Here is an 18,619-nt window from a genome sequence, read left to right on the forward strand (position 1 = left end):
TTTGTATTTTTCCATCTGATTTCTCTCAGCATCATACCCTCAAGCTTTATTCATATTGTGGCAAGATTTTATCTTTTTTATGGCTGAGTAGTATTCTATTGTATATATATATATATATATATATATATATACCACATCTTTATTTTATTTTATTTTTTAACATCTTTATTGGAGTATAATTGCTTTACAATGGTGTGTTAGTTTCTGCTTTATAACAAAGTGAATCAGTTATACATATGTTCCCATATCTCTTTCCTCTTGCATCTCCCTCCTTCCCACCCTCCCTATCCCACCCCTCTAGGTGGTCACAAAGCACCGAGGTGATCTCCCTGTGCTATGCAGCTGCTTCCCACTAGCTATCTATTTTATGTTTGGTAGTGTATATATGTCCATGCCACTCTCTCACTTTGTCCCAGCTTACCCTTCCCCCTCCCCGTATCCTCAACTCCATTCTCTAGTAGGTCTGCATCTTTATTCCCGTCTTGCCCCTAGGTTCTTCATGACCATTTTTTTTTTTAGATTCCATATATATGTGTTAGCATATGGTATTTGTTTTTCTCTTTCTGACTTATTTCACTCTGTATGACAGTCTCTAGGTCCATCCACCTCACTACAAATAACTGTTTTGTTCCTTTTTATGGCTGAGTAATATTCCATTGATATATACCACATCTTATTTATCCATCATAAATGGATAAATTTATCCATTCATATGGTTGTTTCCATATCTTGGCTATTGTAAATAATGCTGCCATGAACATAGGGGTGCATATTTTTGAATTTTTTTTGTATTCTTCAGATAAATATCCAGAAGTGGAATAGCTGGGTCATATGGTAGTTCTGTTCTTAATGTTTTGTGGAGTCTCCATATTGTTTTCCATAGTGGCTACTTCAGTTTACATTCCCACCAACAGTGCATGAAGGGACATTCCCTTTTCTCCACATCCTCACCAGCACTTATTTCTTGCTTTTTCAATAATGTAGGCTGATTTTAGTTTAAAGAATAATTCTGAATCTGCAAAGAATGACCAATAATATGTGCTTCAAACATGGTGAGTAGTCAGTAAATGTTGTTAAACAAATCCATAAAAGTTAGAAAAAGTATATTTTTCTATAACCAAAAAAGTGTGATTAAAGATACAAAAATAATCAGTACACAAAGAGAGTGTACCGTGATCAAGTGCTGGAATCTCAGGCTAGATCATCATTTGGAAGTGCATTAGTAGACTATTATATCAGACGTTGAAATGAGAAAAATCTTGGACTTGTCTTCTCGCAATCTGCTAAGATGACCACCACATACATGCACTAGTAAGGAAGGATGTTCCGGGAAACCAAAGAAAACATGATGGGGGTGGGTAGACATTGTGTGGAAGGAAGTGAGGCTGTAGAAATGAAAGGTGGAGAGGATAGTGAGGAGCAGGAGATAGAGAAGCCTCTTGTCTTGCTTTCCTAAGAGACGGTGCCCAGGTTAAGGAGCAGCATAAAATGGAGCATGCAGGTTTGAAAGACTTCTTGCTGGAAGAAAGGCAGAGATAGAGAATGTGGGGTTAAAAATGGATAATGATGTCTGTCGACATTTAATTTGGCTCTTATGACATGAAGTGGAGGCACTTGACTAGGCAACCTTCAGGGCCTCTAATCAGCTGCACATTCACCCCATGCAACAAGAGAAGAGGCCTTGTTAAAAATCTTAGCACAGTGGAGAGGAGAGGGAGACAGCAGCTTTTGACCCTAACGTGAGACCCTGCAAAAGTTCTGTTCATGAGACATTCACTTTCTTCTCTTTCAGATCTGGTTAAGAATGAACACTTGGACGTTTCACTTTATGTGGATTTAGTTAGCATCTTGGCAATCTTACTTTTTTTCTGAACAATGTGTTTGTTGTTAGTTTCATGATGTTGGTCGTGTTTGTAACTTACTGCTGTTTTCCCATATACAAATAGATATTTATGCACTTTCTGAGGTCTTACCTTAATCCTGACTTTCTAAATGTTCTTAAATGTCCCAGATATATATCAGCACACTTTGTTTACTAGCATTTGCCTTTTAAAAAGTGAAATATAAAAGACGTAATTTAGTTACCATACAATTCACCCTTTTACAGAGTACAGTTCACTGGTTTTTAGAATATCCACAAAGTTGTTTGTCTATTTCCACTTTATATTTTTATTTTCACCACCCCCAAAAGAAACCCTTTACCTATTAGCAGTCACTCCCCATTCCCTCCTATCACCAGCTCCTGGCAACCACTTATCTACTTTCCATCTCTATGAGTTTGCCTGTTTGGGAAATTTCATACAAATGGAATCATGTAGTATGTGGCCTTTTGTGAATGACTTCTTTTACTAGCATAATGTTTCCAAAGTTCACCTGCTTGTAGCATGTATCAGTACTTCATTTCTTTAAAAAAAAATTGTGGTAAAACATAAAAAATACAAATTTTATCATATTAACAATTTTTAAGTGTACAGTTCTGTGGCATTAGGTACGTTCACATTGTTGTACTTCATTCCTTTTTATTGCTGAATAATATTCCATTGTATGGATATACTACATCTTGTTCATCTACTCATCGTTTGGCAGACACTGGATTGTTTCCACTTTTTGGCTGTTATGTTCTGCTATGAACATTTGTGTACCAGAATTTACTTTCAATCTGAAATATTTCAATCATGGTGAAGAAGATTGAACTTTGGACTTGTATTTTAAGTGCACCTCTTAGACTGATGAGGTAATGTTAATGTATTCCTGGGCAATCACCTAACTTCTCTTGGTCTGAGAGCAGGTGGTATTGTCCCCATTTTCTTTCTGGTTTTTTTTTTTTTTTGGCCGTGCCATGCGGCATGTGGGATCTTAGCTCCCCAAACAGGGACCGAACCTGTGCCCCCTGCAGTGGAAGTGCAGAGTCCTAACCACTGGACCACCAGGGAATTCCTGGAAGTTGGCTTTTAGAAAAGAGGGAAAGAAAGGAGGGATGCTTGGGCAGCTGTAGACTGAAATTCGAAGTGAATCTTTGGGCTCCACACAGTTTCCTTCCTCTTTCTGTTGTCATCCCTTATTCTCTCATCGCCAGCACTCTCTTGTTGCCTCATTACAAGAGTTCCATATGACCCAGCAATCTCACTACTGTGCATATACCCTGAGAAAACCATAATTCAAAAAGAGTCATGTACCAAAATGTTCATTGCAGCTCTATTTACAATAGCCTGGAGATGGAAACAACCTAAGTGCCCATCATCGGATGAATGGATAAAGAAGATGTGGCACATATATACAATGGAATGTTACTCAGCCATAAAAAGAAATGAAATTGAGCTATTTGTAATGAGGTGGATAGACCTAGAGTCTGTCATACAGAGTGAAGTAAGTCAGACAGAGAAAAACAAATACCGTGTGCTAACACATATATATGGAATTTAAGAAAAAGAATGTCATGAAGAACCTAGGGGTAAGACAGGAATAAAGACACAGACCTACTAGAGAATGGACTTGAGGATATGGGAAGGGGGAAGGGTGAGCTGGGACAAAGTGAGAGAGAGGCATGGACATATATACACTACCAAACGTAAGGTAGATAGCTAGTGGGAAGCAGCTGCATAGCACAGGGAGATCAGCTCAGTGGTTTGTGACCGCCTGGAGGGGTGGGATAGGGAGAGAGATGCAAGAGGGAAGAGATATGGGAACATATGTATATGTATAACTGATTCACTTTGTTATAAAGCAGAAACTAACACACCATTGTAAAGCAACTATACTCCAATAAAGATGTAAAAAAAAAAAAGAGTTCCCACTGCTCCTCCTCTTCCTCACTTTCCCTCGAAACTCTCCCCCAGTATGATTAATTGTCAGCTTCTTTCAACCACCTAAGTGACCAATAAACCTATTTTGCTTAGTTTGCTTTTGGTGGCAGGAGGTGTGTGTATATGTGTTTATTTGTTAACTTAAATGAAGGTGTAAATGATGGAAATGCTTTGTAATCTAAGGGAGAGATTTTGAGGCAGGACAGGTTTTCTTCATTCATACCACTCAACCTATTGCACCTATTTACTAAAAAAAGACACTTCAAGTAGGGAAGGAAAAGAGGAGTCTGAGGTTCTTATAACCCTTTAAGAAAGTGTGTCTACCTAAAAATCCCAGGAAGGAATGGCAGAACGTGAGGCTTGTAAAGGTGACAGACAGTTCATTACAGATTCACAGAAAGCAGTCTCTCAGCTGAATCCCATATCCAGAGAAAATAATCATTGTAGTGGAGAGTGTGTAGAAGGAGGGGAAGGTATGGTGGAGTAGAGGGCAGTTTTAGAGTTTGGGACATTTAAATAGAAGCAGAACTAGTTAAGATCAGTCCCATCTTTGATGGAGAAAGAAGTTGATCACCGTATAACATCCCAGTGCCTTCCTGGAAATTACCAGTGGTAGTAATTTATACAATCACTTATTGTTTGCTTAATTACCATGCATCACAGCAATGATTATGCATTGTAAAATTATTGTGTTTTATTTTATTAGAAAACTGTACATAACCTTTTTAGCTAGGCATGTTGCTCAATTACTCTCAATAGAAAGCATTACTGGTGGGTAAGAGTATTGATATGCAGGTGAGACTTTGTGGTGCTCTTTAAGTCATAGCATGTTTTTTGGCAATCATTTAATGAAGCAATGTGCTAGACCCTGAGGGTGTTACAGTGAAAGCCAAGGTCTTAGCCTAAACAGGCTTATGATTAGGTGGGTGAATGTCAAACACCATAATAAACTGTGCTAAGTATTCAGAGGTATAGACAGGATACTTTGGGACACTTGGCTCAGCATGAGACTGGTCAGGGTAGACTTTCTAGAGAAGTAACAGTTGAACTGTCTTGAATAGTAAGTAGGAGCTGTTTGGGCACAGAAATTGGGGGAGGGCTTCCCTGGTGGCACAGTGGTTAAGAATCTGCCTGCCAATGCAGGGGACAGGGGTTAAAGCCCTGGTCCGGGAAGATCCCACATGCCGTGGAGCAACTAAGCCCGTGCACCACAACTACTGAGCCTGCGCTCTAGAGCCCGCGAGCCACAACTACTGAGCCTGCGTGCCACAACTACTGAAGCCCGTGGGCCTAGAGCCTGTGCTCTGCAACGAGAGAAGCCACCGCAATGAGAAGCCCACGCACCTCAACAAAGAGTAGCCCCCACTCGCGGCAACTAGAGAAAGCACAGGTGCAGCAACGAAGACCCAACGCAGCCAAAAATAAATTTAAAAGAAAAGAAAAGAAATTGGGGGAGCTGTGGGACATTACAGGTAGAAGGAATAGCATGGGCACAGGTAGAGGCGTCTTTGCCTACATGTGTTGCCACCTCAGGAAGGGACCGATAAGCATCCATGGGATGGTAAAGGAGATAAAAAACAATACATTTGATCCTGCTGACAAAGAGCACATGGTTCACTTACTAGAGATGTATTTATTCTTTTGTGCCACCAGGGTGTCCTTTAGCAAATTACCTGCCTCTTCCATTGTGCAATATGGTACGCTAGTGGCTTGATAAAATTAACACCCCCTCCACAAGTGAGCAATTTACTTTCTTCTTATAAAATCAGGGCTGGTAAATTGCTTTGTATTCTTTTAGCTGGTTATATAGGGTTTTTTTTTACAAGTTGTTTTTTTTTTAAACAAAAATCCAAAGAGAATTTTATGGACAAAGAATCTTCAAACAAAATGCTTAGATATTCCTAGTTGTCATGAAAATGTGCTTAATTGGTGATCATGGATTTAATATTTAATAGTTTGAAAAGCTCCATTCAAACCTAAATGTCCAACAATAGGGGACTGATTGAATAAATCATGATATATTCTCAGATACTATTTAGCCTTAAGTATGAAGTTATGGAAGAATGTTATGACATAGATGCTCACCATGTTGCTGAATGTCCAAGAGTGGTCTACAGATGGGTTAGTGAATAACATGGTATCACTTTTCTAAAATGTGTATTAACTGGTAAGCTCCAGGCCTCAGTAGCCTGGAAGAATGAAACAGGTCCTTTTTATGTTCTCCCAATGATAATAACCCATCTTGCCCTTTCCTTCTTACCAACCTGTCAGATTCTGGTCTATCCTGTAATACCTCCCAGTTATTTCTGAGAGTCCTAAATGTGCCATATTATTCGTCTTTGGCTCATCCTTGTTGATAGATGCTACCCTTGATGAGCCTCACTGAAGGTACTGCTGAGAACCTCAGGGCCTTGACAGAGAAGCTGCCTCTATTCAGCATGAGTCTATCAAATCCCTTAATTCTGGTGTGCCAGAGAATTGCTTGTTCTTTTCAGAGGTGGGGAAAAGTGGCTTCCTCCACAGAGCTGGGCTTTGTTGCAAAAGTCCACAGACCTACTTAAGAAATCCTGCAATTCCTCTAACTGCTGGTCTTCATCCTTTATTCACAAGGGTTCAAACTTGGAAGATCACAGCAGAAGTTACCGTGCTGCCCAGTCCACCTGCTTTCACTCTCTGGGTGAATGGCATCATCATCTGCCTCCTTGTTCCAGTCAGAAACCTGAGGCATTCCAGACTCATCCCGATCGCTCACATTTAGCCTCCAAATTTTCTTTATTCTTTTGTCTTTCAGTCTTGGAAATCTGTTAATCCTTTTTGTCTCCACTGCCTCTCCAGAGTTCAGGCCTTCATTTCTCATCTGGATTATATTAATAGCCTCCTAATCATTCATGAAGCTTCCAAGTCTTTCTCCTCTTCTGAGTTAGCTTCCACATTCCATTAGCATGGAACACATAGCCCTTTAGGGTCTAGCCTTGATACAGCTCCATCCTTTTCCCTGCCACTCAGTCTCTCTATAGATACCTTATTTGGTGTTTCTACTCTCTCAGACATCTGTGTCTTTTAAAAAATTTTTAATAAAATATATATAACATAAAATTTACCATTTTTAAATGTACAATTTAGTGGCATGAAGTACCTTCACAATATTGTGTAACCATCACCACTGTCTATTTCCAGAACTCTTTCATTGTCCCAAACAGAACTGCTGTGTCTCTTTTGCCTCACTGCATGGCACGTGGGATCTTAGTTCCCCAACCAGGGATGGAACCCATGCCCCCCGCAGTGGAAACGTGAAGTCCTAACCATGGCACCGCCAGAGAATTCCCTGAACTGCTGTGTCTTTTACATGCTGCTTCCTCTAAGTAGAATGCCGTGTCCCTCCACTCCCACCCCTGTTCCTCCTAAGGATCTCTCCAGACTTGAATCAAATGCCACCTTGTCTGAGAAACTTTCCACGATTCCTTAGACTTGAGTTTGGTGTATGCTTTTTTGTCTTCCCATGCCACTCTGGACATACACCTATCATGACACATCTACAATATTATGATTGTTGGCTTATGAGGCTCTTTTCCACTAGACTTTGAGGTCTTTGAATGAGAAGTCTGACTATGAATAGAGTCTTTTTTCTCTGCATCCTTAGCTTCTAGCATTGTGCCTGCTGTGAATAAACGATTGGACTCAGCTTCCTATCAGCTAGGCAAATTAGCACTTGCTCACATGCTAGCATTGAATGAAAATCAGGTAGCAGGTCTAAAAGAAATTTCATAAATATAGGCTCTTTCTCCTTTTCATTAGATATTCATGGAAATTTGCTTTTGAGGGCTGCTTTGAGTATGTAATTTCTCAGGCAGTTAGACATAGTCTCCTATACTTATGATTTTAATGGGTGAGTGATGGGTTGAGTTAGGAGTATACAGTAACTGGGTAAGGGGGGATGAGAATTAGGGAGAGTAAAAATATTACAAAATGCTGAAAGTATAATATGTGTGGTCTTCAGTATCCAGAATAGTGAGTTTCCAAGACTGCTTTTTGTCAGGTTATGAGGTATAAAAGAAGGAAATGGATGTCTTATTTTGGTGCTATTGGATGGAAAATCAGAGAGAAGACACTGGAATGAGTCAAGGTACTAGGCAGGGTTTAACGGCACAGCAATTTCTTTTTTTCCTTCTGTCCAATTTTTTTTTCCGAGGACAGAAAAATAGACAGGGACAATTCTTAAAAGACAGAGCCACTACTAATTCTGTTATGGCGTCCCTAACTTCTCATGGTGGTAGTTCAACGTTTCACTTCCGGTTATACCTCACCCTGATGTGAGATGCTTTGTCAGAAGGAGTGGGACAGAGGCTCCAAAATTCCTAGAATAAGGGCTTCCCTGGTGGCGCAGTGGTTGAGAATCTGCCTGCTAATGCAGGGGACACGGGTTCGAGCCCTGGTCTGGGAGGATCCCACATGCCGCAGAGCAACTAGGCCCGTGAGCCACAACTACTGAGCCTGTGTGTCTGGAGCCTGTGCTCCGCAGCAAGAGAGGCCGCAATAGTGAGAGGCCTGCGCACTGCGATGAAGAGTGGCCCCCGCTTGCCACAACTAGAGAGAGCCCTCGCACAGAAACGAAGACCCAACACAGCAAAAAAATTAATTAATTAATAAAACTCCTACCCCCAACATCTTAAAAAGAAAAATTCCTAGAATAAAACTTAGATATGTGGATCTATCATTCATGCACTTTTATTTCACTTCCTTTTGCCTTAAATTGAGTGGAGTAAAATGCTAAGCATACCATTTAAAATCCTGTTCAGCCAGCTGCTCAGCTAGAAAGGTCAATCTTCATCACTCCATTTACACTGAACAAACATATTTGTGGCAGCAAGAGAAGAGATCTGAATCAAGAAAAAAAAATGAAGTCCAGTAAAGTGATTCAATTGTCTAATCAAGCATCTGACTTGAACATAATTTGAAGGGTCCTTGAAGTTTCTTTTTTTTAAAGGCTTGAAATCAGAAATTTGCAGTTGGCACAACATGAGTCATGCAGATCTGATTGAGGTTCCTGCATTTTCTTTTTCTTTCAGCTCTTGAGTTGTACTCTTTTATTTTCTTTCCTGTTTGGAGTCCAGTGGAAAAAGGAAGTGAGAGTAATTTAAAGTGAAATTATATGGTACATTTGCATATTGTAGAACTAGTGGTATTTTGGATTTGCAATTTATGATATAAATGACTTTGCAGTCATTGTTTTTCACACAATACGTTTAGAAATTTCTGTTTCAGCACATTGAAAGAGTAGTGCCTTGGTAGTGTGACTTACCTGTTTAGGACTTTTAAAGTCATCATTGTTACTTAGATTCTTTTTTTTTTCTTTTTTAGCTCTCTAACTTAAATACCGATAAAACAACCTGATTGTCGTTGTAAAATGCCTGCGTCTAAGAATTTAGCCTAATTCACCCACTAGTAATTTAGGGCCACATTGTGCATTGATGTAACTGAATGTCTTTTGCTCGCCAAAGATGTCATTTCAAAAGTAAGTAACAACTCAGAAGAAGGGTGTTCAACATGGATCCTTTCTTCTAGCATGCTTAGCAAAAGCATTTGGTTTAGGGATGTTCTATATTTTCTGAACAAAGCTGATGTTGTAATTTTGTTGATTTATTTATCTGAAAATGTGTATAATTTAGACGAAATGCTTTTCAAGAAAGAAAGCATGTAGGCACTGCTGCCTGCAGGGTACTATAGTGGTACGAATAATTTAAACATCTATTAGGACTTTGATATAATCAAATGATCCACAGTTATTTAAAGAGGAGTAATTCTGAAGATTTAGTCCTTAATGTGAGGGAACCTCATAGATCACAAATATAGAATATGTCTTACACTGATGCTGATGGATTATTCTTGAACATTTGGCCAGTGGGGAGTGCTTTGGATCCTTTAAGTGTTTGTTGACATGAACTGTGCTTTGTAAATAGAGGTTGAGGATGGGGACTTCTGAAGAAAGGAGGCTTCATGCAGAGACTTAGGAATGAAACGTATCTGAAGGCATTTGAATTCAGCTCAACATAAAAATAATGTGTGCAAAAATTATTGTGTATGTTTAACATGATGTAGAAGATGTAATCATAATGACATTTGAAAATTTGAGAATAGAATGAAAAGTTGATCTCTGTCCCATCCCTGACCTCTCGTCTCCCAGCTTGCTTTCTCAGTGGCAACTAATGTTACTAGTTTCTTGCATATCTAGAAGTGTCAATTTAAAAGATGTTTTCCCAGTGTTTATCACAGTGCCAAACAAAATCCCATTTTCATATTTCCAAATAGCAGGGGAAGAATGTGCCTTAGCTTCAGAAGCAAGAGCCTACCTGGGGCATATAGGTATTCTTCAACTTTAATACATTATGTGTTACTGGAAACACATATAAAAGTCAAATATGTGAACCTCAAAGGAAAGTTTGAGTGCCAAAGCTACTACAAAATCCTGAACTTTGTGCTTACTTTTTAAATTTATTTATTTTTTTATTTTTTGCGGTACGCGGGCCTCTCACTGCCGCGGCCTCTCCCGTTGCGGGGCACAGGCTCCGGATGCGCAGGCTCAGCGGCCATGGCTCACGGGCCCAGCCGCTCCGTGGCATGTGGGATCCTCCCGGACCGGGGCACGAACCCGTGTCCCCTGCATCGGCAGGCGGACCCCCAACCACTGCGCCACCAGGGAAGCCCTGTGCTTACTTTTTAAAGAACAATCTTTGATGACCCATATTTACAGTTTAAAAAATTATTTGTACATGTACTTTTTGTTTTGCTTTGTTTTTGCAGTTGGGCATTTAGTTGACTGGCTTTTGTCCATTGAGACAAAACATGGTCTTTTTCGATACACTTAAGGTTTTCATCTTTGCCTCAGTGGTTCTGCCTTTATGATAGTATACTGTTTATCATTACTATCAACTCTTTTTTTCTCCTTTCCTTTGGAGAACTTTCTGCATATTTCATTACACTCCTTACTGCATCTAGACAATGGTCACTGTAAAAAAGTGGGGGAGGGATTAAGTTAGTGAATTTAAAAAGTTTAACCTTTTGAGACCATAGAATGTTATTATGGATGCAGGTTTAGGGATATTTTAAAATTGAGAAGATAATTCTAGGTCAGAGTTTCCCAAACATGTTGACCATGGAACATTTTAAAATGTAAAAATGAAATATATGAGATGTATAATTAATGCATGGATTGACATATAGCAAAACTATTTTACAGAGGAGTTAGTTATTGCAAGAAATGATCAGAATTTGAATCTTTTGCTGTTTTCTTTGTTATAAATATATAGTGTTAGTCCACAAGCAAAAAGTTTAATTAAGAACAAAAATAATTAAAATATTGCAAGATAAAAATATTTTATAGTTTTTTTTGGTTTTGAAATATAACCTAAAAACCACATTAAAAATGAAAACAGTATTTTTGTATTTTATACATATCCACTGTTTACTCTTAGGAACCATGTTGCTCAGTCTGATTCTCATAGCAGATGTAGCATCAAACCTATTCATTAATTTTGTTGGGAGTGTTTTCTTTTTGTAAAATTTATTTTCTTTTATTTTTTGTGGGAATCTTAGTTGCAGCGCGCGGGGTCTTCATTGAGACATGCGAGCTTCTCTCTAGTTGTGGCGCACAGGTATTTTTCTTTCTAGTTGTGGTGTGCGGGCTCCAGGGAGCGTGGGCTCTGTAGTTTGTGGCACGCAGGCTCTCTCATTGAGGCGTGCGACGTCAGTAGTTGTGGCGTGCAGGCTTAGTTGTCCTGTGGCATGTGGGATCTTAGTTCCCCGACCAGGGCTTGAACCCGCATCCCCTGCATTGGAAGGTGGATTCTTTACCACTGGACCACCAGGGAAATCCCGAGAGTGTTTTCTTACAGCATAAGAACATTTCAGAAAAGATTTTTATAACAAAGGGGAGAACATGAACTGCAGGTTTACAATCATCTACTGCTCTTGAAGTATGCAGCTCTGAAAATCATAAATTGTTTCATGTTGGACAGCTCACCTTCCAATTTTTTAGAAACCAAGTGCTATGATTATTACTTTCACATTGAAGGGGTCTGGCTTTTTGCTCGCTTGGGTCATCATGTATGGATTATGAACTAGCCATAGGTCTGTGGGGAATAACTAAGAGTGGTATAAATATTCAATGTAATAAATAAAATATCACAAATATATGCTGAAACAAAATGACAGGATTCACAACATAGACCAGCATTTATTTGATTGGCAATACATGTTCTGTGTAACTGTTTGTTGGAAAATACTCTGGGTAAAAGACAGGTCAAACTTTCTTGGCATTGTCAGTTATTTTGCTGTTGTGTACCATTTCTTTTTCTCCCTCACATTTTAAAAATAAACTTTTAAACCAAAGTACAGTATTTTTTATACATATATATTTATATAGGAAAGTACAAATAATAAATATATAACTAGATGAGTTATCACAAAGTAAACATATCCATGTAACTAGCACCCAGATCAAGAAACAAAATATTACCAATACCCTGAGAAGCCTTCCTCATGACTCATCCTTCTCCCCCATTACTGCCTTTTTTTCCTACCAAAAGGTAATCGCTATCATAATTTCCAATAAAACGTCACTTTCGCCCATTTTAAATTATTTTATTATGTGTTCTTTTGTATCTGTTTTTATCCTCAATGTAATATTAGTCCAATTTATCTATGTTGTATATGTCTGTAGTTTATCTTAATTACTGTGTTGTATTGCAGTGTATAAATATACCATAGTTTTCTATGGACTTTTGGGATATTCTCTTTTTAGAGCTATTACAAATAATCCTGCTATGAATATTCTTATACGTATTTTTTGGTGTGTATACATGGTATATATATCTAGGAGTAGAATTGCTAGGTCATACAGTATATTTATATTCAACTTTAATAGATCCTACCAAAGCTTTCCTATGTTGCTTTACAATTTAAGTTCTTTTCAGTGGTGTATGTCTGCTACACTGCATTCTCACCAACACATGTTATTATCCATCTTTTATTTTAGTTGTTCTGGTAGGTCTGTGGTGGTGTCTCATGTTCGTGTTAATTTTATATTTCTCTGATACCTAATAAAATTGGACATCTTTTCATATGTTTATGGATGTCTTTTTAGTGAAGAATCTGTTCAAATACCTATTTTTCTTTTTACATATAGCTTTACTGAGGCATAATTCACATACTACACTATTCACACTTTTAAAGTGTACAATTCAGTGACTTTTAGTATATTCACAGAGTTGTATATCCATCACCACATCAATTTTAGAATGTTTTCATTGTGCGAAAAAGAATTGCTCTGCTTAGCTGTCACTACCCAACCCCTCCTCTCAGGACTCTCCTCCCTGACCCATTGGGCCCGTGGCAACCACTAATCTACATTCTTTCTGTATAGATTTGCCTATTCTGGACATTTCATCTAAATGGAATCATACAATATGAAGTCCTTTGTGACTGGCTTCTTTCACTTAACATAATGATTTCAAGGTTCCTCCATATTTCAGCATGTATCCTGTACTTCATACATTTTTATTCCTGAATAATATTCTGTTGTATGGATATGCCGCATTTTATTTACACTTTCATCAGAAGATGGGCATTTTGTTTGTTTCTACTTTTTGGCATAATTATGAGTAATGCTGCCATGAACATTTGTGCATCAGTTTTTGTGTGCTAGCATATGTTTTTATTTCTCTTGGGTTGTGCATTGTTTCTTAAAGATTTATGTACGACAATAACTGTGTAAAGGTGTTTACCGTTTTGCCTAGATATATTTAAAATAAATTTAAAAATAAACATTGCTAACATCTATTATGTTGAACACACATTTTTGTGGAATACCATTGTTCCAAGGAGCACAGTTTGAGAAAGATTTCTAAGTGGTCGTGCTCTTCAGTATGATGGGATGTGAGGACAACAAGGGTGTGAGCCAGGAATCAGAGAGTAGTAAGTACCAAGTATTGGACTCTCATTTCACAGAAGCTATTTTAGTTTGGATTTCATTGTTGAAGGAACCGTAGTCAATACTGTGTGTTATTATCTTCTCTTGGAATGGGATAGAGGGTAAATAAGGATTTTATAGAGTCCAGAAGATCTAAGAAACAGCCTTTGAAAACAATTAGGAAAGAGCTGTGTGATTTCTAGAATTTTTCTATGAGGTATTTAGGGCTTTTCATCTTTCAAAGTTGTCATAAATTTATAGAATTTGCTTCATACAGGCCCTTTCTATAATGCATCAGAGTATGAATTATCAGAATTTCAATGTCAAACAGAAAAGACATTGTATAGTGGTTGCAATAAAGGCTTTATCCATAAAGTGTTGCCTGTTTTGCAATGAAAACAGTTCACTAAAACTTAATTAGCAGTATATACCAAGCAATTTTCACTCAGAAGCATCTTATAAATCTGCTCTGATTATAAATCATAAATACTGTTTTACACTATTGAGTATGATTAAAATCCAAATTAATCTCAAAGAAAAAGCTTTGGTTCCCTAAGTAGCCAAACATGTAAGCAGATAAAGAAGTAACATGGTGATTAGGGAAAACTAAAAACTTGTGTACTGTATTGGTTGGTCTGTTCTTAACACCTGTTTTCTAAGTCATGTTAAAAGACAAAGTTATTTCAAGTTAAGTTCACATCATAGTGAAAATTCAATTCCATTCTCAGTGTGTGAAATCATAATGTATTAATTTTTTACATGGTAATAGAGCATTAAATTTTAAGTTGCCATTTCCGTATGGTAAACTTCTTTAGTATGATGTATTTTTTTTCTAATAGAGATGATTAAAATGAAAGACAAGGAGCCAATTATATTTTATTAGTGGCCAAATGTGTTCACTAAATTCCATGTGTTAAATATTGAACTTTCTCATTCAGTTTGGCAGAATTATCCTTGGTAACCATGTGTCCCTGTGGCTTATTAAACATAATTGGACTGCTAGTGTGTGATCAGAACTGTAACTGTGAGTAACATGCTGACGAATCCCAGACTCTAAGTAGTGACTTTTAGGATTGGGTTTCTTAGAACTGAAGTCCTGTTCAGATAAGTTTTACACTGAAATGGATTTCACTCCCAAATTTTGTGTTTTGTAGTGTATGTTTCATCTATGTTTCCACTTACCTTTCCTGCCAAACCTTATTCTAAACCCTTACCAGCAATTAAGCCCTGGTAGTTTTAGTGATATAAGAGTACCACGTTTATGAAACTCTTGTTCTAGCAAATGCAATAGTGAAAAGTAATATACTAATTGAAACAGCGATTTTAAAGAGATGCTGGATTTTTTTTTTAACATCTTTATTGGGGTATAATTGCTTTACAATGATGTGTTAGTTTCTGCTTTATCACAAAGTGAATCAGTTATACATATACATATGTTCCCATATCTCTTCCCTCTTGTGTCTCCCTCCCTCCCACCCTCCCTATTCCACCCCTCCAGGCGGTCACAAAGCACCAAGCTGATCTCCCTGTGCTATGCAGCTGCTTCCCACTAGCTATCTACCTTACGTTAGTTAGTGTATATATGTCCATGCCTCTCTCTCGCTTTGTCACAGCTCATCCTTCCCCCTCCCCATAGAGATGCTGGATTTTACAGAGTTAAGTGCTAATGAGCACCCAAGGTGATGGTGCCATAACGGATAATCATTTCTCATTCCCACCTTAGCCTATGGTGAGTAGTTGGTGCGCTCAGTTCTGTACAGCTATCTGCCAGCTCTCTGATGGCCTGGAGCATTAGGACTGCAGGACAGATGTTTGCAGGAGGCCTCTATGGGTAGGTCTGTGAACCAAAATCAGTAGTGAAGCAGCAAAACCAGAGAAGTAAACTGCTGTAGTTTATATATCTTCGTGGGAGTCTACTCCAGATATTTTTATTGTAAATCTTAGTAAACTGAAAAGAGTAAGAGTTTTCTGCCTCCAGAACAACTTATTGGGATAAATTCATCAGTCTGTGATGGTGTGACTCTCATCAGGTTTCAACCAAAACTCTTTTCCTCTCTTGCTTTCCAACAAAGATCAGCTTTCTTTGCAGCCTGCCACAGTAAGGGAACAAGCATGGGCTTCCTCAGTCTTCTCACAGTTTGGAAGGCTTGGACGTCATATGAACTTGACTCACTCTGTTGCAAGTTCCCCTTCTAAAAGGATTTTGTTTGGAGAAAATGAATGGAATGTCTTAAATATAACAGTGGAATATTTATGAATTATGCAAGCATTCAAATGTCAGTTGCTGGGGACTTCCCTGGTGGCACAGTGGTTGAGAATCCCCCTGCCAACGCAGGGCACACGGGTTCGAGCCCTGGTCTGGGAAGATCCCACATGCTGTGGAGCAGCTAAGCCCGTGTGCCACAACTACTGAGCCTGCTCTCTAGAGCCCACGAGCCACAACTACTGAGCCCACGTGCCACAACTCTGAAGCCTGCACGCCTAGAGTCCGTGCTCCGCAACAAGAGAAGCCACTGCAATGAGAAGTCCATGCACCGCAACGAAGAGTAGCCCCCGCTCACTGCAGCTAGAGAAAGCTCGTGCGCAGCAACGAAGACCCAACGCAGCCAACAAAAAGAAAAAAAAGTCAGTTGCTTATGGGAAAATGTGTTTGAAATAGATTTGCACTAAATGGTGGTTATGTTTTCAATCTAGTCCACAGAAACCATTTAGCTCAGGTTGTACCTGTGAAGAGAAGTTGTTATCATCTAGGATCTTTTAGGGTGCCTGAACCACCAAGTCCTCTGGGCCCAAGACACTTGATAGCTTAAAGCTTTGTATCACATGAAGTCCCATGAGTGAAACAGTGGTGACTCCTAAGTGCATTCCTTCCTCTGCTCACTGATTCATTGCCAGGCCTTTCTGTCTCCTGTGTCTCAGCCTTGCCCATGTCTAGTTGGATAAGAGGCAGTGAGCAGTCAGCCCAAAGGCTGATAGAATCAGAGGCTGAGTGGGCCTTGTTTATTTACAAGTTCCTTTTCCAGAGGGGTTTTACTTAAAAAAAAAATTTATAAAAACAACATCTACTCTATAGATATCCTCAACTTACAAAGCTCCTGTTCTTAAGCAGAAGCTATGTTTTTTGGTTTTGTTTTGCCTTTTTTTTTTTTTTTTAAGGGAAACAAAGAGAAGAGAAGCCCTGCAATGACGTGTGAAGAACACTGGCCTGGGAATCAGTACAGTCAGTTCTTAATTCTGACTTTGTGCTCCACATTTGGAGCTTGTGCCAACCCCTAACCTCTGTTTGTGCATGTGTAAGAGGCAGAGATGTGAAGGAAGAATCTAAGGACTCTTCCAGTGCCCAAATACTATGACCATAGGGCCCAATGTGTTCTACACCTTCCTAGAGTTTAAGGCTTTTGTGAAATGTCATTGCAGTGTCTGATGATGGCCAGTGAAGCTCGAGGAGGATGAAAAAGAATGAGTCCTACTTACAAGAGTGAGACCTTAGAAAGCTGTGATAGTGGAGCCTCATGGCCTGGTTCTGGTTCCAGTTTCACTATGAAGTAATCATGAGACTTCGGGCTCTTGAACTCTTTGGGTCTGTTTTTTCCTCTTTAATGTTTAAAGTTTAGGTGGTTGCATTAGGTGGCTTCTAGATTATCCTTCAGCTCTCAGATTCTACTGATATCTCCAAGGAAATAGGTATTGAATGGTAATCCTAACATCTAAGTGATTCAGTCTTCTTTGCAAGGCTTCTGGTGTAAAGGAAATCACTGCACAGAAGCAGACAAAGTACAAAATTTTGAACACCTACTGTATTAGACACTGATAGGCTCTGGGAGACTTTCATAGTCACACACAGTAGCTGGCTGTAATGTTTAGGTTTAGGAGTTCTGTGTTTCCATTTCTCATTTACAATCAAGAAAAAGAGCTTCAGGCAAAGATAATACTGTCTATTATCCAGTATTGCACCGGACCCCTCTCATGTAGTTTGTTGGGAAATATCATGTTTCTTTGGTCTCCAGAATTAGTTTTTACAGTTAATAATTCTCTAATAATATCTTGCTTATTAATGGAACCCTTGGAAAGGTGCTTTAAGTAGCAAAATGTTTATTCTAGCTCATGGTTCTATATGGTTGGTGAAAATTTTGGGCTGTGTGTCCCTCTCTGTATACACAGTATCTTTATAGACAGCTGATTTCTCAGCCCCAGAGTGAACAGCCTGGATTTTTGAGACACTAAGAAAGCTAGATGGAAGTAAATCTTGTAAGTGCTCGTGTGAATTCAACATGAAGATCAAATGAGAAGTGTTTCAAAGTTGGCTGTGTGAGGATGGCAGAGTATTTTCTAATCTCCAGTTTCAGTGTTTGGGGTGTGCTGTGCGTGATACTTTCTTTGTGGTCAGGCAGGGCACCTCCTGTTATCTTGGAGCTGAGTTTTATAACTCTTTCTGGACTTGGAACACATTGTTTACCCTCCCCTTAGGAAGAAGTACAGAATTTGTCCAGTTGTATTCCAGTACACCTTCTCCTAATTTAAATAATCAAAGTAATTATTAATTCAGTTAACCTTTTATATTTATCACCCTCCCCATACTCTTTTCCTTTCCCGAGGGGCTCCATTTCTTAGAGTTATCATTACGAGAATGACAGATTTTAAAGAAAATTTCTGGCCTACACATTGTGGAGATGTATATACATATTTTCATAATTGTAAGTCCCCCATAGAGATTCTAGTAATTATGTTATAACTGTGTGGAGTCCTCATAATTTGTTTTTTTGTAATTTATGCTAATTTATAATGAATATACTTATAAAATTCTTAATAAATTGTTGTGAGCACCTAAGAGAAGAAGCACAAGTTATTTATG

At 38.7% G+C, this 18,619-nt stretch overlaps 1 protein-coding gene and 1 non-coding gene across 5 annotated transcripts in view; one reads left to right on the forward strand and one right to left on the reverse strand.

Annotated features, from left to right (window-relative positions):
- FRMD5 (FERM domain containing 5) overlaps positions 1-18,619 on the forward strand; it is a 344,971-nt gene that overhangs the window by 33,927 nt on the left and 292,425 nt on the right. The gene's annotated exons all lie outside the window — the stretch shown is intronic.
- On the reverse strand, positions 2,861-2,933 carry TRNAG-UCC. Its single transcript has one exon. It is a non-coding gene; the product is annotated as a tRNA-Gly (tRNA).

This window comes from Phocoena sinus, chromosome 2 (assembly GCF_008692025.1).
Source record: "Phocoena sinus isolate mPhoSin1 chromosome 2, mPhoSin1.pri, whole genome shotgun sequence".
NCBI lineage: Eukaryota > Metazoa > Chordata > Mammalia > Artiodactyla > Phocoenidae > Phocoena > Phocoena sinus.